Consider the following 21424-nt stretch of genomic DNA (forward strand, 5'->3'; position numbering starts at 1 on the left):
GTTACTATTCCAAATTCATTTTAATTTCAATATCATAATTTCATTTCAATAAGTACATATTATTAGTCGAAGCAGTCATTAGGTTTATCTCCGTCGTGAATACGCATGTGCAACATTTCCCTACGACTCTGTGTAAAACGAAGTATGGTTTAATTTTAACTACAATTAATTATTCAAATAACACTTTAAACCTACGCAATTAGACTTTCTAATATGTATGTTCTTAATATGTTTGTAAATTAATTCAAGTAGCAAATTAACTGTCATTAGCCCTGCTATTAGATAAACTTGGGTTAATAGTGCACACACTTGAACTGTCATACTAAAATTTTCAATTAAATATATTACGTTATCTATCGTGCTCACGTGGTTCATTTACTTACCATTTGTGAAACTTGTAAAGTATGTTATTCAAAGTCTTATAATACTGTAGCCAAGACTTATTTCTCTCCAGAAAGAACAACGTGTACTTCTCAATTTAGTCACTGAAACTCAAACTTGCTTGAAGCTAACTTCACGAGAATCACGAATACGAAATAAGTATGGACTTCTTTAGACTATAATCAAAATAGGATCGTCTGCTACTAAGTCTGTTCGGAGTCTTAAATACTAGCTGATTATTTGGCAATAAGCCTTTAAATATAACTTTAAATCGTTATTAAAGGGGGATGAAATTTCTCTGTTATAGTCTATAGAAGAAACAATTTAGATTTGATGTTAAGGTATGTGAAGCCACTATTCACACTATGGCGGCTGTGCAGTTTTTGGTTTTAATCCTCGGCCATCTTAGAAAATGGGGCTCACAAACGTAAGGCAAATAAAGTAATAACGTTTCAACCGATTTTATCAACAGTTTGTATATTGGTTCGCAATATCCTTCCGACGGGCTTTATGATTATTAAATTTAATTGAGAAGCCATATTTTAAAATGGCGACCATGAAATAACCAAAACCTTCTTACGGAGAACGCCGGATCCTTTGCTTCTAGTAATTTTATGGGAAAGGATGACATATCATTGTAAACATAAACTGAATCATGTTCAATCATGCGTGTCGTACATAAACCCCTTATTTTGGCTTTCCTCGGATCCCCCTTCCCGGCTTTAGACAACTAAGGAGAAAATCTCCACCAGAGAAAAAACTCTAAAAGAGTAATAAAGATTGAAGTATTTAACAATGAATTCACAGTGGGGGAAAAATGAAGGCCCATATTGGTGCAAAGTTGGTGCACATAGAATATGAGATTAGTTTTCTCGGGGCTAACATTTCGCCAGCTCCAACGTTTTTAATTAGCTATAGGAGAACCGCAATGGTGCAAGCTAATTTAAGGTCGAGCTAAAGCCAACTTGGGAAGGGGGGAGGGGTTTTTCATATGCCTTTAGTTTCTGCTCATTTCCAAGCAAGTGTTTCAAATAAAAAATTTCAAGACTTTACAAACCGAAAGACAACATTTCAAAGATTACAACAAAATTGTTACACCTACGCTAGTGGTTAATCGAGACACTTTTGCAAAATGTCAATTATGAACCTAATTAAGCGAATAAACTAATTTAATTAGTGACTTAATTAGTTAAATAATTGACATTTTCCAAAACAGTCTCGATTAACCCCTAGCGTAGGTGTAAATGCGCGTGTATGCAAAATTTTATGCAATTTAAACAACGGAAAGACAAGATATATTGGAATTAGTAATTTTAAATTTAATGTCATTTAACTTAATGTAATTTCAAAAATAAAAGTTTTTCACAATTTTGTTGTAATCTTTGAAATGTTGTCTTTCGGTTTGTAAAGTCTTGAAATTTTTTAATTGAAACACTTGCTTGGAAATGAGCAGAAACTAAAGGCATTTGAACAACCCCTCCCCCCTTCCCAAGTTGGCTTTAGCTCGACCTTAAGGGTGGTGCATGCTTAGCGCAATTGATCCATGTATGTTTGATGGCGATTGCAGTTTTTAGTAATAAATTAACAGTGAGAAAAATAAAAATGGCTGTTCATGTTGGTGCAAAGATGGTGCACATAGAATATGACATTAATTTTCCATTTCGGATACCTGGTGGGCTTTCATTTCGTCAGCCCCCAAAAACATTAATGAACTAGAGGCGAACCGTAGTGGTGCAAGCTAAGTTAAGGGTGGTGCATGATGGTGCATGCTTGGTGCAATTGATCCATGTATGTTTGGTGGCGATTGCAGTTTTTAGTAATAAATTAACAATGAGAAAAATAAAAATGGCTGTGCATATTGGTGCAAGGATGGTGCACATAGAATATGACATTAATTTTTCATTTCGGATACCTGGGGGGCTTTCATTTCGTCAGCCCCCCAAAAATCTTTAATTAATCAGAGGCGAACCGTAGTGGTGCAAGCTAAGTTAAGGGTGGTGCACGATGGTGCATGCTTGGTGCAATTGATCCATGTAGGTTTGGTGGCGGTTGCAGTATTTAGTAATAAATTAACAGTGAGAAAAATAAAAATGGCTGTGCATATTGGTGCAAGGATGGTGCACATAGAATATGACATTAATTTTTCATTTCGGATACCTGGGGGGCTTTCATTTCGTCAGCCCCCCAAAATCTTTAATTAATTAGAGGCGAACCGTAGTGGTGCAAGCTAAGTTAAGGGTGGTGCATGATGGTGCATGCTTGGTGCAATTGATCCATGTATGTTTGGTGGCGATTTGAGCACCTGGGGGGCCAAGTTAATGGACGTGCAAGATCGTGAATGTAGAAGAGACGGTATAGTCAGTAATGAGGATAGAGATTTTGACATCGTAGCACGTTTTGAAGCCAATTCATGCTAATAAGTAATAATAGAGCGGTGGAACAAGAAGTTCCACTAAGCCTTTCTACTGTTTGTGCCAGTTTACAATGGCATCACTACCGGCATTATCATACCCCCCTACATCATGCCTTAACGGACGAGGATTACCTAAGACGGCAATACCATCAGTCTTGCCAGGCGTCATGAGTTTACTGCTTGCAAATGTATTGCAAGACATGGACAGTCGTCTGGAAGAGTGCCTCAACCACAATTCTAGAAACGTCGAATATTTTCGTTGATGTGTTTACCAAACAGTTCTAAGACCAATCGTAGGACTGTGCTTTAAAATATTTTGTTGTATTCAGGCATATTATCCAGGGGACCTATTCTCTAAGGTCCTTTTGGAGGAATTTCGATCCGAATCTTTTCATTCGGAGTCAATTTCTCCGATTGAAAATAAAACGTATTCTGTAAGCACCTTATCCTAATCATACGGTGATAACCCCTCCGAATCATTCGGCGGCCGTAAGAGATGGCCGAATCGGGCATTCGGAGTTTTAACCGCCTCTCTTCCCTCCATCAATCTTAGATTCGCGGAACTTTCGCCGGAGTTTTCTAGTATTTTTCCCCGTACCTTAGCTGCGGTTCATATTTTTATTTAGTATGGCTGCTTTGTTTTTTCAACTCAAGCTTCATCGTTTGCGATTTGAACATGGTAATCGCATTGCCCGTCGCGATTTACGAGTTCAAAGGGTTTTTCGAGACTTAAAATCAAGCGTGGGCAAAATTTTAGGTTAAAGCGGGAAATGGCTTTAGGCCTTGGCGGGCCTTGGCGAAATCTACAAGGTAGAATGGTAGATCGACGGCTTTTTGGTAGATTTAAAGGTAAAAAAACACCGTTGAATTAATCCTACATTTAGGGGATAATTACGCGGGATCCAATTACTTAACACAGATTTAATTGTTCATTTTAATATTTTTTCTACCGGGGCTTGTAAGTTAGAGCCACCTATTTTTGACCAATTGCATCAATTATTAATAATTGCTAGATTTAATTTGGTTATTTCGTTTAGCATCTATTTAAATAATTAAATTTTGGTAGGTGTGTAACCATTGATAGAGGGCTAATGATCTACATTAATGAATTTATCATAATCTCACGAGATCCACACAATTGGATTATAATTTTCGATTAATTAACGTTGTTATTCTAGGTTATCATTGCCTCAAATTTAACCCTACTAAAACTTGCGCTAAGTTTCATTCAAAATTCGACGTATATTAACTGTTGTTTAGCGTCTTCTTTAATACCCATTTTGAAAGAATATTATGAAGGAATTTAAGAATAAATGTTTTTTATCAAAAATAAATAAATAAAAAAGGAAAAAAGCACTTGTTTCTATCTTAAGAAAAGAAATCGAAAAAGAGAAAATTTGCTTTGTATTGAATGTGTTCCCATTACAAAGACCATTTCCCAAAATTTCCACTCCTTGAGAAAAACCAAAGTTTCCATCCCTTCAATTTGAAAGCGCGCCAAGTAAAATTGTCCAATAAAGGAAAAGTGGGCGTCAAAAGGTACCACGTGGCTTTAGAGGAAGTGACGTCCATTTGGATTGAGAGAAAATTTTCGAAGTATCCGAATGACGATAAGGATTGGGGTTAGAGAATACGGTTTGTTCGGTCCACTCCGAATGAGCCCGATCCGAATCATAAGGATTCGGAGTGATCCGAATGATTTTCGATTTTTAGAGAATAGCCTCCCAGTATTCTTTTTGTAACTTGTCACTAGCATATAATAAGCATGAATTCCAGACATTTATTTACACGCTGTATAATTTAGTATGACATCAGCCGTTGGCAGTATTGGGGGTTGTACATAAAGGAAGGTGTTGGTCTGATCTCGACCACACTGTATATGTATAGAGTGTACGAAACAAATAAACATTTTTATTCTATATTTTAAATATTGTAATTTTTAAACTTTTTCTTAAATAAAGTACAAATTATATGCTTATCGAAATCCATGTTTTTTATATTTTTTATATAAGTTAAATGTAATTAACGATACATAAGTTCTTCTTTCAACCCAAAATGTATGACGGTAAAGCAAAAATAAAATTACTCAAATTTTAATTACAATAAGACTGAAGTGACAGATATTATAAAAAAACGTCTTGGTTTGGACCAAGGCCGAAAAAACAAACGATATGTGTGAGGTTTATCATTTGACTGAAGTATCAGATATTGCAATTGTTTTAGTTATTTTTATCCATTTAATCCTTAATCAATATTAAATTCAATCAACTGATTTTACTGTTAATCGATCCATTCCCTCTAAATTAATTGAAAAAATTACATATCTACGCTTTTTCAAGAACAATTACATTTTCCGAAAACATTTTATCATGAAATTAATTATTTTGAAGGGATTTCGTGTCGTTGATCACTAACTTGTAAGCACCTTGACGGACATAGTTTTAATTGTTGCTGGCTTAACAAATTTTCAAGTTTGCACCAAAAAAATTTAAATCTGTAGTAAGTTTCTGAGAAGACTGATGTTAGAGAAAATATGATAAGGAACTTTTTTTCTTAGACTAATATATAAAATAATGTCGTCTTCTTAAGACAAAGCAACAATGTTTATCCTGTGTGGTTTCGTTTTGTAGGAAAGGAAAAATATAATATCGGTATAAATATAACCAGCAGTAAGATAAGGGACTAGAATTAAAGTGCCCTAGCATTGGTAATAGAGCCTAGCACTAGTGAACAAATTTGACGATTTTATGCCGCTTCCATCGCCAAGTGAAGAGTTTGGTTACCTCGATACTTCTAGTCCCTTATATTACTTCTGATATAACCAAAGATAAGGGTAAAGATTACATTTCATGCGGAAATAATATGGGTATACACATTATTCATTACCAGTTATGCGAAGAAGCTCACACTTTACTCCGACCCTCTTCCTCTATTTTCCCAATATAAAAAATTTTGGGTTCAAGTTTACACAAGGGTGATGCCTAGAAGCACCGCTATAGGCAGAGCTAGTTGACTAGCCTCCTGCCTCTAGTGAACTTTGGCACCGTCTGGCGGTGACCATTGGTGCGAGGGAGAATACCCCAATGGTGGCCTCGCCCCTGTTTTCCAAAATGGTCTTTAAGCGTGCTAAAATGATTACGCGTAATACGTAACCGGTGTACAAGTAGCGCCAACAATGTAGAAATGACGTTTCAAATGAAGACTGAATTATGACCAAGAAATTCTAAAGCACGGAGAGGGAAATTGCAGTGCAATATTTTCTTCATAGAGGCGACAATAGAAATGTAGCATTTCTATTAACGAAATTAAATGTATAAATTCGTGCAACACCCTTGTTTGGCATCCACTATTAAATATTTACATTTTCCTTTCTAATTGTGTCAAAGTTCACCTGCTCTTTTTAGAAAGTCAGTAGAATATTTCAAATATTCAATATTGACATCTCAACACGGACTCCCTTCAAAATAATTAATTTCATGATAAAATGTTTTCGGAAAATGTAATTGTTCTTGAAAAAGCGTAGATATGTAATTTTTTCAATTAATTTAGAGGGAATGGATCGATTAACAGTAAAATCAGTTGATTGAATTTAATATTGATTAAGGATTAAATGGATAAAAATAACTAAAACAATTGCAATATCTGATACTTCAGTCAAATGATAAACCTCACACATATCGTTTGTTTTTTCGGCCTTGGTCCAAACCAAGACGTTTTTTTATAATAGAATTAAGACTTGGTTAAGCAAGTACGATATGGACTAGTGGCTAGGATATCTGGCTTTCACCCAGAAGGCCCGTGTCCGATTCCCGGAATCGGACCGAGTGCTTTTGTACCGCTTTTGAAGAATGAACTTAAAGACACATTTATAGGAATAATATCTAGGGTTGTTCCAACCAGTCCGATATGGTCTAGTGGCTAGGATATCTGGCTCTCACCCAGAAGGCCCGGGTTCGATTCCCGGTATCGGAGCGAGTTATTTTGTACCGCTTTTGAAGAGTCTAGTGGCTAGGATTACTGGCTTTCACCCAGAAGGCCCGGGTTCGATTCCCGGTATCGGAGCGAGTGCTTTGTACCGCTTTTGAAGAATAAACTTAAAGACACATTTATAGGAATAATATTTAGGGTTTGTTCAACTAGTCCGAAATGGTCTAGTGGCTAGGATATCTGGCTCTCACCCAGAAGGCGAGAGTACAATTCCCGGTATCGGAGCGAGTGCTTTTGTACCGCTTTTCAAGAATAGACTTAAGGATATAGGTTTATGAATAGAATTAAGACTTGGTTAAGCAAGTACGATATGGACTAGTGGCTAGGATATCTGGCTTTCACCCAGAAGGCCCGTGTCCGATTCCCGGAATCGGACCGAGTGCTTTTGTACCGCTTTTGAAGAATGAACTTAAAGACACATTTATAGGAATAATATCTAGGGTTGTTCCAACCAGTCCGATATGGTCTAGTGGCTAGGATATTTGGCTCTCACGCAGAAGGCCCGGGTTCGATCCCCGGTATCGGGGCGAGTGCTTTTGTACCGCTTTTCAAGAATAGAATTAAGACTTGGTTGAGCAAGTACGATATGGTCTAGTAGCTAGGATACCTGACTTTCAACCAGAAGGCCCGGGTTCGATTCCCGGAATCGGAGCGAGTGTCATTGTACCTCTTTTCAAGAATAGACTTATGGATATAGGTTTATGAATAGAATTAAGACTTGGTTAAGCAAGTCCGATATGGATTAGTGGCTAGGATATCTGGCTTTCACCCAGAAGGCCCGTGTCCGATTCCCGGAATCGGACAGAGTGCTTTTGTACTGCTTTTGAAGAATGAACTTAAAGACACATTTATAGGAATAATATCTAGGGTTGTTCCAAGCTGTCCGATATGGTCTAGTGGCTAGGATATCTGGCTCTCACCCACAAGGCCCGGGTTCGATTCCCGGTATCCGGGCGAGTGCTTTTGTACCGCTTTTCAAGAATAGAATTAAGACTTGGTTGAGCAAGTACGATATGGTCTAGTGGCTAGGATACCTGACTTTCACCCAGTAGGCCCGGGTTCGATTCCCGGTATCGGAGCGAGTGCTTTTGTACCGCTTTTGAAGAATGAATTTAAAGACACATTTATAGGAATAATATTTAGGGTTGTTCCAACCAATCCGATATGGTCTAGTGGCTAGGATATCTGGCTTTCACCCAGAACGCCAGGGTTCGATTCCCGGTATCGGAGCGAGTGCTTTGTACCGCTTTTGAAGAATAAACTTTAAGACACATTTATAGGAATAATATTTAGGGTTTGTTCAACTAGTCCGATATGGTCTAGTGGCTAGGATATCTGGCTCTCACCCAGAAGGCGAGAGTACGATTCCCGGTATCGGAGCGAGTGCTTTTGTACCGCTTTTCTAGAATAGACTTAAGGATATAGGTTTATGAATTGAATTAAGACTTGGTGAAGCAAGTCCGATATGGACTAGTGGCTAGGATATCTGGCTTTCAACCAGAAGGCCCGTGTCCGATTCCCGGAATCGGACCGAGTGCTTTTGTACCGCTTTTGAAGAATGAACTTTAAGACACATTTATAGGAATAATATCTAGTGTTATTCCAACCAGTCCGATATGGTCTAGTGGCTAGGATATCCGGCTCTCACGCAGAAGGCCCGGGTTCGATTCTCGGTATCGGGGCGAGTGCTTTTGTACCGCTTTTCAAGAATAGAATTAAGACTTGGTTGAGAAAGTACGATATGGTCTAGTGGCTAGGATACCTGACTTTCACCCAGAAGGCCAGGGTTCGATTCCCGGTATCGGAGAGAACGTTTTGTAAAGCATTTCAAAAATAGACTTAAGGACATAGGTTTATGAATAGAATTAAGACTCGGTTACGCAAGTCTGATATGATCTAGTGGCTAGGATATCTGGCTTTCACCCCGAAGGCCCGGGTTCGATTCCCGGTATCGGAGCGAGTGCTTTTGTACCGCTTTTGCAGAATGAATTTAAAGACACATTTATAGGAATAATATTTAGGGTTGTTCCAACCAGTCCGATATGGTCTAGTGGCTAGGATATCTGGCTTTCACCCAGAAGGCCAGGGTTCGATTCCCGGTATCGGAGAGAGTGTTTTGTAAAGCATTTCAAAAATAGATTTAAGGACATAAGTTTATGAATAGAATTAAGACTTGGTTACGCAAGTCCGATATGGTCTAGTGGCTAGGATATCTGGCTTTCACCCAGAAGGCCCGTGTCCGATTCCCGGAATCGGACAGAGTGCTTTTGTACCGCTTTTGTAGAATGAACTTAAAGACACATTTATAGGAATAATATCTAGGGTTGTTGCAACCTGTCCGATATGGTCTAGTGGCTAGGATATCTGGCTCTCAACCACAAGGCCCGGGTTCGATTCCCGGTATCGGGGCGAGTGCTTTTGTACCGCTTTTCAAGAATAGAATTAAGACTTGGTTGAGCAAGTACGATATGGTCTAGTGGCTAGGATACCTGACTTTCACCCAGAAGGCCCGGGTTCGATTCCCGGTATCGGACAGAGTGCTTTTGTACCGCTTTTGAAGAATGAATTTAAAGACATATTTATAGGAATAATATTTAGGGTTGTTCCAACCAGTCCGATATGGTCTAGTGGCTAGGATATCTGGCTTTCACCCAGAAGGCCCGTGTCCGATTCCCGGAATCGGACAGAGTGCTTTTGTACCGCTTTTGAAGAATGAACTTAAAGACACATTTATAGGAATAATATCTAGGGTTGTTCCAAGCTGTCCGATATGGTCTAGTGGCTAGGATATCTGGCTCTCACCCACAAGGCCCGGGTTCGATTCCCGGTATCGGGGCGAGTGCTTTTGTACCGCTTTTCAAGAATAGAATTAAGACTTGGTTAAGCAAGTCCAGTATGGTCTAGTGGCTAGGATATCTGGCTTTCACCGAGAAGGCCCGGGTTCGATTCCCGGTATCGGAGCGAGTGCTTTGTACCGCTTTGAAGAATAAACTTAAAGACACATTTATAGGAATAATATTTAGGGTTTGTTCAACTAGTCCGATATGGTCTAGTGGCTAGGATATCTGGCTCTCACCCAGAAGGCGAGAGTACGATTCCCGGTATCGGAGCGAGTGCTTTTGTACCGCTTTTCAAGAATAGACTTAAGGATATAGGTTTATGAATAGAATTAAGACTTGGTTAAGCAAGTCCGATATGGGCTAGTGGCTAGGATATCTGGCTTTCACCCAGAAGGCCCGTGTCCGATTCCCGGAATCGGACCGAGTGCTTTTGTACCGCTTTTGAAGAATGAACTTAAAGACACATTTATAGGAATAATATCTAGGGTTGTTCCAACCAGTCCGATATGGTCTAGTGGCTAGGATATTTGGCTCTCACGCAGAAGGCCCGGGTTCGATCCCCGGTATCGGGGCGAGTGCTTTTGTACCGCTTTTCAAGAATAGAATTAAGACTTGGTTGAGCAAGTACGATATGGTCTAGTAGCTAGGATACCTGACTTTCAACCAGAAGGCCCGGGTTCGATTCCCGGAATCGGAGCGAGTGTCATTGTACCTCTTTTCAAGAATAGACTTATGGATATAGGTTTATGAATAGAATTAAGACTTGGTTAAGCAAGTCCGATATGGATTAGTGGCTAGGATATCTGGCTTTCACCCAGAAGGCCCGTGTCCGATTCCCGGAATCGGACAGAGTGCTTTTGTACTGCTTTTGAAGAATGAACTTAAAGACACATTTATAGGAATAATATCTAGGGTTGTTCCAAGCTGTCCGATATGGTCTAGTGGCTAGGATATCTGGCTCTCACCCACAAGGCCCGGGTTCGATTCCCGGTATCCGGGCGAGTGCTTTTGTACCGCTTTTCAAGAATAGAATTAAGACTTGGTTGAGCAAGTACGATATGGTCTAGTGGCTAGGATACCTGACTTTCACCCAGTAGGCCCGGGTTCGATTCCCGGTATCGGAGCGAGTGCTTTTGTACCGCTTTTGAAGAATGAATTTAAAGACACATTTATAGGAATAATATTTAGGGTTGTTCCAACCAATCCGATATGGTCTAGTGGCTAGGATATCTGGCTTTCACCCAGAACGCCAGGGTTCGATTCCCGGTATCGGAGCGAGTGCTTTGTACCGCTTTTGAAGAATAAACTTTAAGACACATTTATAGGAATAATATTTAGGGTTTGTTCAACTAGTCCGATATGGTCTAGTGGCTAGGATATCTGGCTCTCACCCAGAAGGCGAGAGTACGATTCCCGGTATCGGAGCGAGTGCTTTTGTACCGCTTTTCTAGAATAGACTTAAGGATATAGGTTTATGAATTGAATTAAGACTTGGTGAAGCAAGTCCGATATGGACTAGTGGCTAGGATATCTGGCTTTCAACCAGAAGGCCCGTGTCCGATTCCCGGAATCGGACCGAGTGCTTTTGTACCGCTTTTGAAGAATGAACTTTAAGACACATTTATAGGAATAATATCTAGTGTTATTCCAACCAGTCCGATATGGTCTAGTGGCTAGGATATCCGGCTCTCACGCAGAAGGCCCGGGTTCGATTCTCGGTATCGGGGCGAGTGCTTTTGTACCGCTTTTCAAGAATAGAATTAAGACTTGGTTGAGAAAGTACGATATGGTCTAGTGGCTAGGATACCTGACTTTCACCCAGAAGGCCAGGGTTCGATTCCCGGTATCGGAGAGAACGTTTTGTAAAGCATTTCAAAAATAGACTTAAGGACATAGGTTTATGAATAGAATTAAGACTCGGTTACGCAAGTCTGATATGATCTAGTGGCTAGGATATCTGGCTTTCACCCCGAAGGCCCGGGTTCGATTCCCGGTATCGGAGCGAGTGCTTTTGTACCGCTTTTGCAGAATGAATTTAAAGACACATTTATAGGAATAATATTTAGGGTTGTTCCAACCAGTCCGATATGGTCTAGTGGCTAGGATATCTGGCTTTCACCCAGAAGGCCAGGGTTCGATTCCCGGTATCGGAGAGAGTGTTTTGTAAAGCATTTCAAAAATAGATTTAAGGACATAAGTTTATGAATAGAATTAAGACTTGGTTACGCAAGTCCGATATGGTCTAGTGGCTAGGATATCTGGCTTTCACCCAGAAGGCCCGTGTCCGATTCCCGGAATCGGACAGAGTGCTTTTGTACCGCTTTTGTAGAATGAACTTAAAGACACATTTATAGGAATAATATCTAGGGTTGTTGCAACCTGTCCGATATGGTCTAGTGGCTAGGATATCTGGCTCTCAACCACAAGGCCCGGGTTCGATTCCCGGTATCGGGGCGAGTGCTTTTGTACCGCTTTTCAAGAATAGAATTAAGACTTGGTTGAGCAAGTACGATATGGTCTAGTGGCTAGGATACCTGACTTTCACCCAGAAGGCCCGGGTTCGATTCCCGGTATCGGACAGAGTGCTTTTGTACCGCTTTTGAAGAATGAATTTAAAGACATATTTATAGGAATAATATTTAGGGTTGTTCCAACCAGTCCGATATGGTCTAGTGGCTAGGATATCTGGCTTTCACCCAGAAGGCCCGTGTCCGATTCCCGGAATCGGACAGAGTGCTTTTGTACCGCTTTTGAAGAATGAACTTAAAGACACATTTATAGGAATAATATCTAGGGTTGTTCCAAGCTGTCCGATATGGTCTAGTGGCTAGGATATCTGGCTCTCACCCACAAGGCCCGGGTTCGATTCCCGGTATCGGGGCGAGTGCTTTTGTACCGCTTTTCAAGAATAGAATTAAGACTTGGTTAAGCAAGTCCAGTATGGTCTAGTGGCTAGGATATCTGGCTTTCACCGAGAAGGCCCGGGTTCGATTCCCGGTATCGGAGCGAGTGCTTTGTACCGCTTTGAAGAATAAACTTAAAGACACATTTATAGGAATAATATTTAGGGTTTGTTCAACTAGTCCGATATGGTCTAGTGGCTAGGATATCTGGCTCTCACCCAGAAGGCGAGAGTACGATTCCCGGTATCGGAGCGAGTGCTTTTGTACCGCTTTTCAAGAATAGACTTAAGGATATAGGTTTATGAATAGAATTAAGACTTGGTTAAGCAAGTCCGATATGGGCTAGTGGCTAGGATATCTGGCTTTCACCCAGAAGGCCCGTGTCCGATTCCCGGAATCGGACCGAGTGCTTTTGTACCGCTTTTGAAGAATGAACTTAAAGACACATTTATAGGAATAATATCTAGGGTTTTTCCAACCAGTCCGATATGGTCTAGTGGCTAGGGTATCAGGCTCTCACCCAGAAGGCCCGGGTTCGATTCCCGGTATCGGAGCGAGTTATTTTGTACCGCTTTTGAAGAGTCTAGTGGCTAGGCTTACTGGCTTTCACCCAGAAGGCCCGGGTTCGATTCCCGGTATCGGAGCGAGTGCTTTGTACCGCTTTTGAAGAATAAACTTAAAGACACATTTATAGGAATAATATTTAGGGTTTGTTCAACTAGTCCGAAATGGTCTAGTGGCTAGGATATCTGGCTCTCACCCAGAAGGCGAGAGTACAATTCCCGGTATCGGAGCGAGTGCTTTTGTACCGCTTTTCAAGAATAGACTTAAGGATATAGGTTTATGAATAGAATTAAGACTTGGTTAAGCAAGTCCGATATGGACTAGTGGCTAGGATATCTGGCTTTCACCCAGAAGGCCCGTGTCCGATTCCCGGAATCGGACCGAGTGCTTTTGTACCGCTTTTGAAGAATGAACTTAAAGACACATTTATAGGAATAATATCTAGGGTTTTTCCAACCAGTCCGATATGGTCTAGTGGCTAGGGTATCTGGCTCTCACCCAGAAGGCCCGGGTTCGATTCCCGGTATCGGAGCGAGTTATTTTGTACCGCTTTTGAAGAGTCTAGTGGCTAGGCTTACTGGCTTTCACCCAGAAGGCCCGGGTTCGATTCCCGGTATCGGAGCGAGTGCTTTGTACCGCTTTTGAAGAATAAACTTAAAGACACATTTATAGGAATAATATTTAGGGTTTGTTCAACTAGTCCGAAATGGTCTAGTGGCTAGGATATCTGGCTCTCACCCAGAAGGCGAGAGTACAATTCCCGGTATCGGAGCGAGTGCTTTTGTACCGCTTTTCAAGAATAGACTTAAGGATATAGGTTTATGAATAGAATTAAGACTTGGTTAAGCAAGTCCGATATGGACTAGTGGCTAGGATATCTGGCTTTCACCCAGAAGGCCCGTGTCCGATTCCCGGAATCGGACCGAGTGCTTTTGTACCGCTTTTGAAGAATGAACTTAAAGACACATTTATAGGAATAATATCTAGGGTTGTTCCAACCAGTCCGATATGGTCTTGTGGCTAGGATATCTGGCTCTCACGCAGAAGGCCCGGGTTCGATTCCCGGTATCGGAGCGAGTTATTTTGTACCGCTTTTGAAGAGTCTAGTGGCTAGGATTACTGGCTTTCACCCAGAAGGCCCGGGTTCGATTCCCGGTATCGGAGCGAGTGCTTTTGTACCGCTTTTGAAGAATGAACTTAAAGACACATTTATAGGAATAATATCTAGGGTTGTTCCAACCAGTCCGATATGGTCTAGTGGCTAGGATATTTGGCTCTCACGCAGAAGGCCCGGGTTCGATTCACGGTATCGGGGCGAGTGCTTTTGTACCGCTTTTCAAGAATAGAATTAAGACTTGGTTGAGCAAGTACGATATGGACTAGTGGCTAGGATATCTGGCTTTCACCCAGAAGGCCCGTGTCCGATTCCCGGAATCGGACCGAGTGCTTTTGTACCGCTTTTGAAGAATGAACTTAAAGACACATTTATAGGAATAATATCTAGGGTTGTTCCAACCAGTCCGATATGGTCTAGTGGCTAGGATATCTGGCTCTCACGCAGAAGGCCCGCGTTCGATTCCCGGTATCGGGGCGAGTGCTTTTGTACCGCTTTTCAAGAATAGAATTAAGACTTGGTTGAGCAAGTACGATATGGTCTAGTGGCTAGGATACCTGACTTTCACCCAGAAGGCCCGGGTTCGATTCCCGGTATCGGAGCGAGTGCTTTTGTACCTCTTTTCAAGAATAGACTTATGGATATAGGTTTATGAATAGAATTAAGACTTGGTTAAGCAAGTCCGATATGGACTAGTGGCTAGGATATCTGGCTTTCACCCAGAAGGCCCGTGTCCGATTCCCGGAATCGGACCGAGTGCTTTTGTACCGCTTTTGAAGAATGAACTTAAAGACACATTTATAGGAATAATATCTAGGGTTGTTCCAAGCTGTCCGATATGGTCTAGTGGCTAAGACATCTGGCTCTCTATCACAAGGCCCGGGTTCGATTCCCGGTATCGGTGCGAGTGCTTTTGTACCGCTTTTCAAGAATAGAATTAAGACTTGGTTGAGCAAGTACGATATGGTCTAGTGGCTAGGATATCTGGCTTTCACCCAGAAGGCTCGGGTTCGATTCCCGGTATCGGAGCGAGTGCTTTTGCACCGCTTTTGAAGAGTGAATTTACAGACACATTTATAGGAATAATATTTAGGGTTGTTCTAACCAGTCCGATATGGTCTAGTGGCTAGGATTACTGGCTTTCACCCAGAAGGCCCGGGTTCGATTCCCGGTATCGGAGCGAGTGCTTTGTACCACTTTTGAAGAATAAACTTAAAGACACATTTATAGGAATAATATTTAGGGTTTGTTCAACTAGTCCGATATGGTCTAGTGGCTAGGATATCTGGCTCTCACCAAGAAGGCGAGAGTACGATTCCCGGTATCGGAGCGTGTGCTTTTGTACCGCTTTTCAAGAATAGACTTAAGGATATAGGTTTATGAATAGAATTAAGACTTGGTTAAGCAAGTCCGATATGGACTAGTGGCTAGGATACCTGACTTTCACCCAGAAGGCCCGGGTTCGATTCCTGTTATCGGAGCGAGTTATTTTGTAAAGTATTTCAAAAATAGACTTAAGGACATAGGTGTATGAATAGAATTAAGACTTGGTTACGCAAGTCCGATATGGTCTAGTGGCTAGGATACCTGACTTTCACCCAGAAGGCCCGGGTTCGATTCCCGGTATCGGAGCGAGTTATTTTGTACCGCTTTTGAAGAATGAATTTAAGGACACATTTATAGGAATAATATTTAGGGTTGTTCCAACCAGTCCGATATGGTCTAGTGGCTAGGATATCTGGCTTTCACCCAGAAGGCCAGGGTTCGATTCCCGGTATCGGAGAGAGTGTTTTGTAAAGCATTTCAAAAATAGACTTAAGGACATAGGTTTATGAATAGAATTAAGACTTAGTTACGCAAGTCCGATGTGGTCTAGTGGCTAGGATATCTGGCTTTCACCCAGAAGGCCCGGGTTCGATTCCCGGTATCGGAGCGAGTGCTTTGTACCACTTTTGAAGAATAAACTTAAAGGCACATTTATAGGAATAATATTTAGGGTTTGTTTAACTAGTCCGATATGGTCTAGTGGCTAGGATATCTGGCTCTGACCCAGAAGGCGAGAGTACGATTCCCGGTATCGGAGCGTGTGCTTTTGTACCGCTTTTCAAGAATAGACTTAAGGATATAGGTTTATGAATAGAATTAAGACTTGGTTAAGCAAGTACGATATGGACTAGTGGCTAGGATATCTGGCTTTCACCCAGAAGGCCCGTGTCCGATTCCCGGAATCGGACCGAGTGCTTTTGTACCGCTTTTGAAGAATGAACTTAAAGACACATTTATAGGAATAATATCTAGGGTTGTTCCAACCAGTCCGATATGGTCTAGTGGCTAGGATATCTGGCTCTCACGCAGAAGGCCCGGGTTCGATTCCCGGTATCGGGGCGAGTGCTTTTGTACCGCTTTTCAAGAATAGAATTAAGACTTGGTTGAGCAAGTACGATATGGTCTAGTGGCTAGGATAACTGACTTTCACCCAGAAGGCCCGGGTTCGATTCCCGGTATCGGAGCGAGTGCTTTTGTACCGCTTTTGAAGAATGAATTTAAAGACACATTTATAGGAATAATATTTAGGGTTGTTCCAACCAGTCCGATATGGTCTAGTGGCTGGGATATCTGGCTTTCACCCAGATGGCCAGGGTTCGATTCCCGGTATCGGAGAGAGTGTTTTGTAAAGCATTTCAAAAATAGACTTAAGGACATAGGTTTATGAATAGAATTAAGACTTAGTTACGCAAGTCCGATATGGTCTAGTGGCTAGGATATCTGACTTTCACCCAGAAGGCCCGGGTTCGATTCGCGGTATCGGAGCGAGTGCTTTTGCACCGCTTTTGAAGAATGAATTTAAAGACACATTTATAGGAATAATATTTAGGGTTGTTCCAACCAGTCCGATATGGTCTAGTGGCTAGGATTACTGGCTTTCACCCAGAAGACCCGGGTTCGATTCCCGGTATCGGAGCGAGTGCTTTGTACCACTTTTGAAGAATAAACTTGAAGACTCATTTATAGGAATAATATTTAGGGTTTGTTCAACTAGTCCGATATGGTCTAGTGGCTAGGATATCTGGCTCTCACCCAGAAGGCGAGAGTACGATTCCCGGTATCGGAGCGTGTGCTTTTGTACCGCTTTTCAAGAATAGACTTAAGGATATAGGTTTATGAATAGAATTAAGACTTGGTTAAGCAAGTCCGATATGGACTAGTGGCTAGGATATCTGGCTTTCACCCAGAAGGCCCGTGTCCGATTCCCGGAATCGGACCGAGTGCTTTTGTACCGCTTTTGAAGAATGAACTTAAAGACACATTTATAGGAATAATATCTAGGGTTGTTCCAACCAGTCCGATATGGTCTAGTGGCTAGGATATCTGGCTCTCACGCAGAAGGCCCGGGTTCGATTCCCGGTATCGGGGCGAGTGCTTTTGTACCGCTTTTCAAGAATAGAATTAAGACTTGGTTGAGCAAGTACGATATGGTCTAGTGGCTAGGATACCTGACTTTCACCCAGAAGGGCCGGGTTCGATTCCCGGTATCGGAGCGAGTTATTTTGTAAAGTATATCAAAAATAGACTTAAGGACATAGGTTTAAGAATAGAATTAAGACTTGGTTACGCAAGTCCGATATGGTCTAGTGGCTAGGATACCTGACTTTTACCCAGAAGGCCCGGGTTCGATTCCCGGTATCGGAGCGAGTTATTTTGTACCGCTTTTGAAGAGTCTAGTGGCTAGGATTACTGGCTTTCACCCAGAAGGCCCGGGTTCGATTCCCGGTATCGGAGCGAGTGCTTTTGTACCGCTTTTGAAGAATGAACTTAAAGACACATTTATAGGAATAATATCTAGGGTTGTTCCAACCAGTCCGATATGGTCTAGTGGCTAGGATATTTGGCTCTCACGCAGAAGGCCCGGGTTCGATTCACGGTATCGGGGCGAGTGCTTTGTACCGCTTTTGAAGAATAAACTTAAAGACACATTTATAGGAATAATATTTAGGGTTTGTTCAACTAGTCCGAAATGGTCTAGTGGCTAGGATATCTGGCTCTCACCCAGAAGGCGAGAGTACAATTCCCGGTATCGGAGCGAGTGCTTTTGTACCGCTTTTGAAGAATGAACTTAAAGACACATTTATAGGAATAATATCTAGGGTTGTTCCAACCAGTCCGATATGGTCTTGTGGCTAGGATATCTGGCTCTCACCCAGAAGGCCCGGGTTCGATTCCCGGTATCGGAGCGAGTTATTTTGTACCGCTTTTGAAGAGTCTAGTGGCTAGGATTACTGGCTTTCACCCAGAAGGCCCGGGTTCGATTCCCGGTATCGGAGCGAGTGCTTTTGTACCGCTTTTGAAGAATGAACTTAAAGACACATTTATAGGAATAATATCTAGGGTTGTTCCAACCAGTCCGATATGGTCTAGTGGCTAGGATATTTGGCTCTCACGCAGAAGGCCCGGGTTCGATTCACGGTATCGGGGCGAGTGCTTTTGTACCGCTTTTCAAGAATAGAATTAAGACTTGGTTGAGCAAGTACGATATGGACTAGTGGCTAGGATATCTGGCTTTCACCCAGAAGGCCCGTGTCCGATTCCCGGAATCGGACCGAGTGCTTTTGTACCGCTTTTGAAGAATGAACTTAAAGACACATTTATAGGAATAATATCTAGGGTTGTTCCAACCAGTCCGATATGGTCTAGTGGCTAGGATATCTGGCTCTCACGCAGAAGGCCCGCGTTCGATTCCCGGTATCGGGGCGAGTGCTTTTGTACCGCTTTTCAAGAATAGAATTAAGACTTGGTTGAGCAAGTACGATATGGTCTAGTGGCTAGGATACCTGACTTTCACCCAGAAGGCCCGGGTTCGATTCCCGGTATCGGAGCGAGTGCTTTTGTACCTCTTTTCAAGAATAGACTTATGGATATAGGTTTATGAATAGAATTAAGACTTGGTTAAGCAAGTCCGATATGGACTAGTGGCTAGGATATCTGGCTTTCACCCAGAAGGCCCGTGTCCGATTCCCGGAATCGGACCGAGTGCTTTTGTACCGCTTTGAAGAATGAACTTAAAGACACATTTATAGGAATAATATCTAGGGTTGTTCCAAGCTGTCCGATATGGTCTAGTGGCTAGGACATCTGGCTCTCTTTCACAAGGCCCGGGTTCGATTCCCGGTATCGGTGCGAGTGCTTTTGTACCGCTTTTCAAGAATAGAATTAAGACTTCGTTGAGCAAGTACGATATGGTCTAGTGGCTAGGATACCTGACTTTCACCCAGAAGGCCCGGCTTCGATTCCCGGTATCGGAGCGAGTGCTTTTGTACCGCTTTTGAAGAATGAATTTAAAGACACATTTATAGGAATAATATTTAGGGTTGTTCCAACCAGTCCGATATGGTCTAGTGGCTAGGATATCTGGCTTTCACCCAGAAGGCCAGGGTTCGATTCCCGGTATCGGAGAGAGTGTTTTGTAAAGCATTTCAAAAATAGACTTAAGGACATAGGTTTATGAATAGAATTAAGACTTAGTTACGCAAGTCCGATATGGTCTAGTGGCTAGGATATCTGGCTTTCACCCAGAAGGCTCGGGTTCGATTCCCGGTATCGGAGCGAGTGCTTTTGCACCGCTTTTGAAGAGTGAATTTAAAGACACATTTATAGGAATAATATTTAGGGTTGTTCTAACCAGTCCGAAATGGTCTAGTGGCTAGGATTACTGGCTTTCACCCAGAAGGCCCGGGTTCGATTCCCGGTATCGGAGCGAGTGCTTTGTACTGGTTTTGAAGAATAAACTTAAAGACACATTTATAGGAATAATATTTAGGGTCTGTTCAACTAGTCCGATATGGTCTAGTGGCTAGAATATCTGGCTCTTACCCAGAAGGCGAGAGTACGATTCCCGGTATCAGAGCGAGTGCTTTTGTGCCGCTTTTCAAGAATAGACTTAAGGATATAGGTTTATGAATAGAATTAAGACTTGGTTAAGCAAGTCCGATATGGACTAGTGGCTAGGATATCTGGCTTTCACCCAGAAGGCCCGTGTCCGATTCCCGGAATCGGACCGAGTGCTTTTGTACCGCTTTTGAAGAATGAACTTAAAGACACATTTATAGGAATAATATCTAGGGTTGTCCCAACCAGTCCGATATGGTCTAGTGGCTAGGATATCTGGCTCTCACGCAGAAGGCCCGGGTTCGATTCCCGGTATCGGGGCGAGTGCTATTGTACCGCTTTTCAAGAATAGAATTAAGACTTGGTTGAGCAAGTACGATATGGTCTGGTGGCTAGGATACCTGATTTCACCCAGAAGGCCCGGGTTCGATTCCCGGTATCGGAGCGAGTGCTTTTGTACCTCTTTTCAAGAATAGACTTATGGATATAGGTTTATGAATAGAATTAAGACTTGGTTAAGCAAGTCCGATATGGACTAGTGGCTAGGATATCTGGCTTTCACCCAGAAGGCCCGTGTCCGATTCCCGGAATCGGACCGAGTGCTTTTGTACCGCTTTTGAAGAATGAACTTAAAGACACATTTATAGGAATAATATCTAGGGTTGTTCCAAGCTGTCCGATATGGTCTAGTGGCTAGGATATCTGGCTCTCACCCACAAGGCCCGGGCTCGATTCCCGGTATCGGGGCGAGTGCTTTTGTACCGCTTTTCAAGAATAGAATTAAGACTTGGTTGAGCAAGTACGATATGGTCTAGTGGCTAGGATACCTGACTTTCACCCAGAAGGCCCACGTTCGATTCCCGGTATCGGAGCGAGTGCTTTTGTACCGCTTTTGAAGAATGAATATAAAGACACATTTATAGGAATAATATCTAGGGTTGTTCCAAGCTGTCCGATATGGTCAAGTGGCTAGGATATCTGGCTCTCACCCATAAGAACCGGGTTCGATTCCCGGTATCGGGGCGAGTGCTTTTGTACCGCTTTTCAAGAATAGAATTAAGACTTGGTTGAGCAAGTACGATATGGTCTAGTGGCTAGTATACCTGACTTTCACCCAGAAGGCCCGGGTTCGATTCCCAGTATCGGAGCGAGTGCTTTTGTACCGCTTTTGAAGAATGAATTTAAAGACACATTTATAGGAATAATATTTAGGGTTGTTCCAACTAGTCCGATATGGTCTAGTGGCTAGGATATCTGGCTTTCACCGAGAAGGCCCGGGTTCGATTCCCGGTATCGGAGCGAGTGCTTTGTACCGCTTTTGAAGAATAAACTTAAAGAC

At 42.1% G+C, this 21424-nt stretch overlaps 15 non-coding genes across 15 annotated transcripts; all 15 read left to right on the forward strand.

Annotated features, from left to right (window-relative positions):
* Window positions 1-6694: 6694 nt before the first annotated feature.
* Window positions 6695-6766, forward strand: TRNAE-CUC (transfer RNA glutamic acid (anticodon CUC)). Its single transcript has one exon. It is a non-coding gene; the product is annotated as a tRNA-Glu (tRNA).
* A 1173-nt stretch (window positions 6767-7939) lies between these two features.
* Window positions 7940-8011, forward strand: TRNAE-UUC (transfer RNA glutamic acid (anticodon UUC)). The gene has a single exon. It is a non-coding gene; the product is annotated as a tRNA-Glu (tRNA).
* Window positions 8012-8817: 806 nt separating this feature from the next.
* On the forward strand, window positions 8818-8889 carry TRNAE-UUC (transfer RNA glutamic acid (anticodon UUC)). Its single transcript has one exon. It is a non-coding gene; the product is annotated as a tRNA-Glu (tRNA).
* Window positions 8890-9118: 229 nt separating this feature from the next.
* On the forward strand, window positions 9119-9190 carry TRNAE-CUC (transfer RNA glutamic acid (anticodon CUC)). The gene has a single exon. It is a non-coding gene; the product is annotated as a tRNA-Glu (tRNA).
* A 1634-nt stretch (window positions 9191-10824) lies between these two features.
* Window positions 10825-10896, forward strand: TRNAE-UUC (transfer RNA glutamic acid (anticodon UUC)). Its single transcript has one exon. It is a non-coding gene; the product is annotated as a tRNA-Glu (tRNA).
* An 806-nt stretch (window positions 10897-11702) lies between these two features.
* TRNAE-UUC (transfer RNA glutamic acid (anticodon UUC)) lies at window positions 11703-11774 on the forward strand. Its single transcript has one exon. It is a non-coding gene; the product is annotated as a tRNA-Glu (tRNA).
* Window positions 11775-12003: 229 nt separating this feature from the next.
* TRNAE-CUC (transfer RNA glutamic acid (anticodon CUC)) lies at window positions 12004-12075 on the forward strand. The gene has a single exon. It is a non-coding gene; the product is annotated as a tRNA-Glu (tRNA).
* Window positions 12076-13006: 931 nt separating this feature from the next.
* TRNAE-CUC (transfer RNA glutamic acid (anticodon CUC)) lies at window positions 13007-13078 on the forward strand. Its single transcript has one exon. It is a non-coding gene; the product is annotated as a tRNA-Glu (tRNA).
* Window positions 13079-13548: 470 nt separating this feature from the next.
* TRNAE-CUC (transfer RNA glutamic acid (anticodon CUC)) lies at window positions 13549-13620 on the forward strand. The gene has a single exon. It is a non-coding gene; the product is annotated as a tRNA-Glu (tRNA).
* A 2293-nt stretch (window positions 13621-15913) lies between these two features.
* Window positions 15914-15985, forward strand: TRNAE-UUC (transfer RNA glutamic acid (anticodon UUC)). The gene has a single exon. It is a non-coding gene; the product is annotated as a tRNA-Glu (tRNA).
* Window positions 15986-16063: 78 nt separating this feature from the next.
* TRNAE-UUC (transfer RNA glutamic acid (anticodon UUC)) lies at window positions 16064-16135 on the forward strand. The gene has a single exon. It is a non-coding gene; the product is annotated as a tRNA-Glu (tRNA).
* Window positions 16136-18362: 2227 nt separating this feature from the next.
* Window positions 18363-18434, forward strand: TRNAE-CUC (transfer RNA glutamic acid (anticodon CUC)). Its single transcript has one exon. It is a non-coding gene; the product is annotated as a tRNA-Glu (tRNA).
* Window positions 18435-19581: 1147 nt separating this feature from the next.
* TRNAE-UUC (transfer RNA glutamic acid (anticodon UUC)) lies at window positions 19582-19653 on the forward strand. Its single transcript has one exon. It is a non-coding gene; the product is annotated as a tRNA-Glu (tRNA).
* Window positions 19654-19731: 78 nt separating this feature from the next.
* TRNAE-UUC (transfer RNA glutamic acid (anticodon UUC)) lies at window positions 19732-19803 on the forward strand. Its single transcript has one exon. It is a non-coding gene; the product is annotated as a tRNA-Glu (tRNA).
* A 1509-nt stretch (window positions 19804-21312) lies between these two features.
* On the forward strand, window positions 21313-21384 carry TRNAE-UUC (transfer RNA glutamic acid (anticodon UUC)). Its single transcript has one exon. It is a non-coding gene; the product is annotated as a tRNA-Glu (tRNA).
* Window positions 21385-21424: the final 40 nt, after the last annotated feature.

The sequence above is a fragment of the Phalangium opilio genome, unplaced genomic scaffold (genome assembly GCF_054372755.1).
Source record: "Phalangium opilio isolate 3A_F unplaced genomic scaffold, DU_Popi_V2 ptg000039l_2, whole genome shotgun sequence".
NCBI lineage: Eukaryota > Metazoa > Arthropoda > Arachnida > Opiliones > Phalangiidae > Phalangium > Phalangium opilio.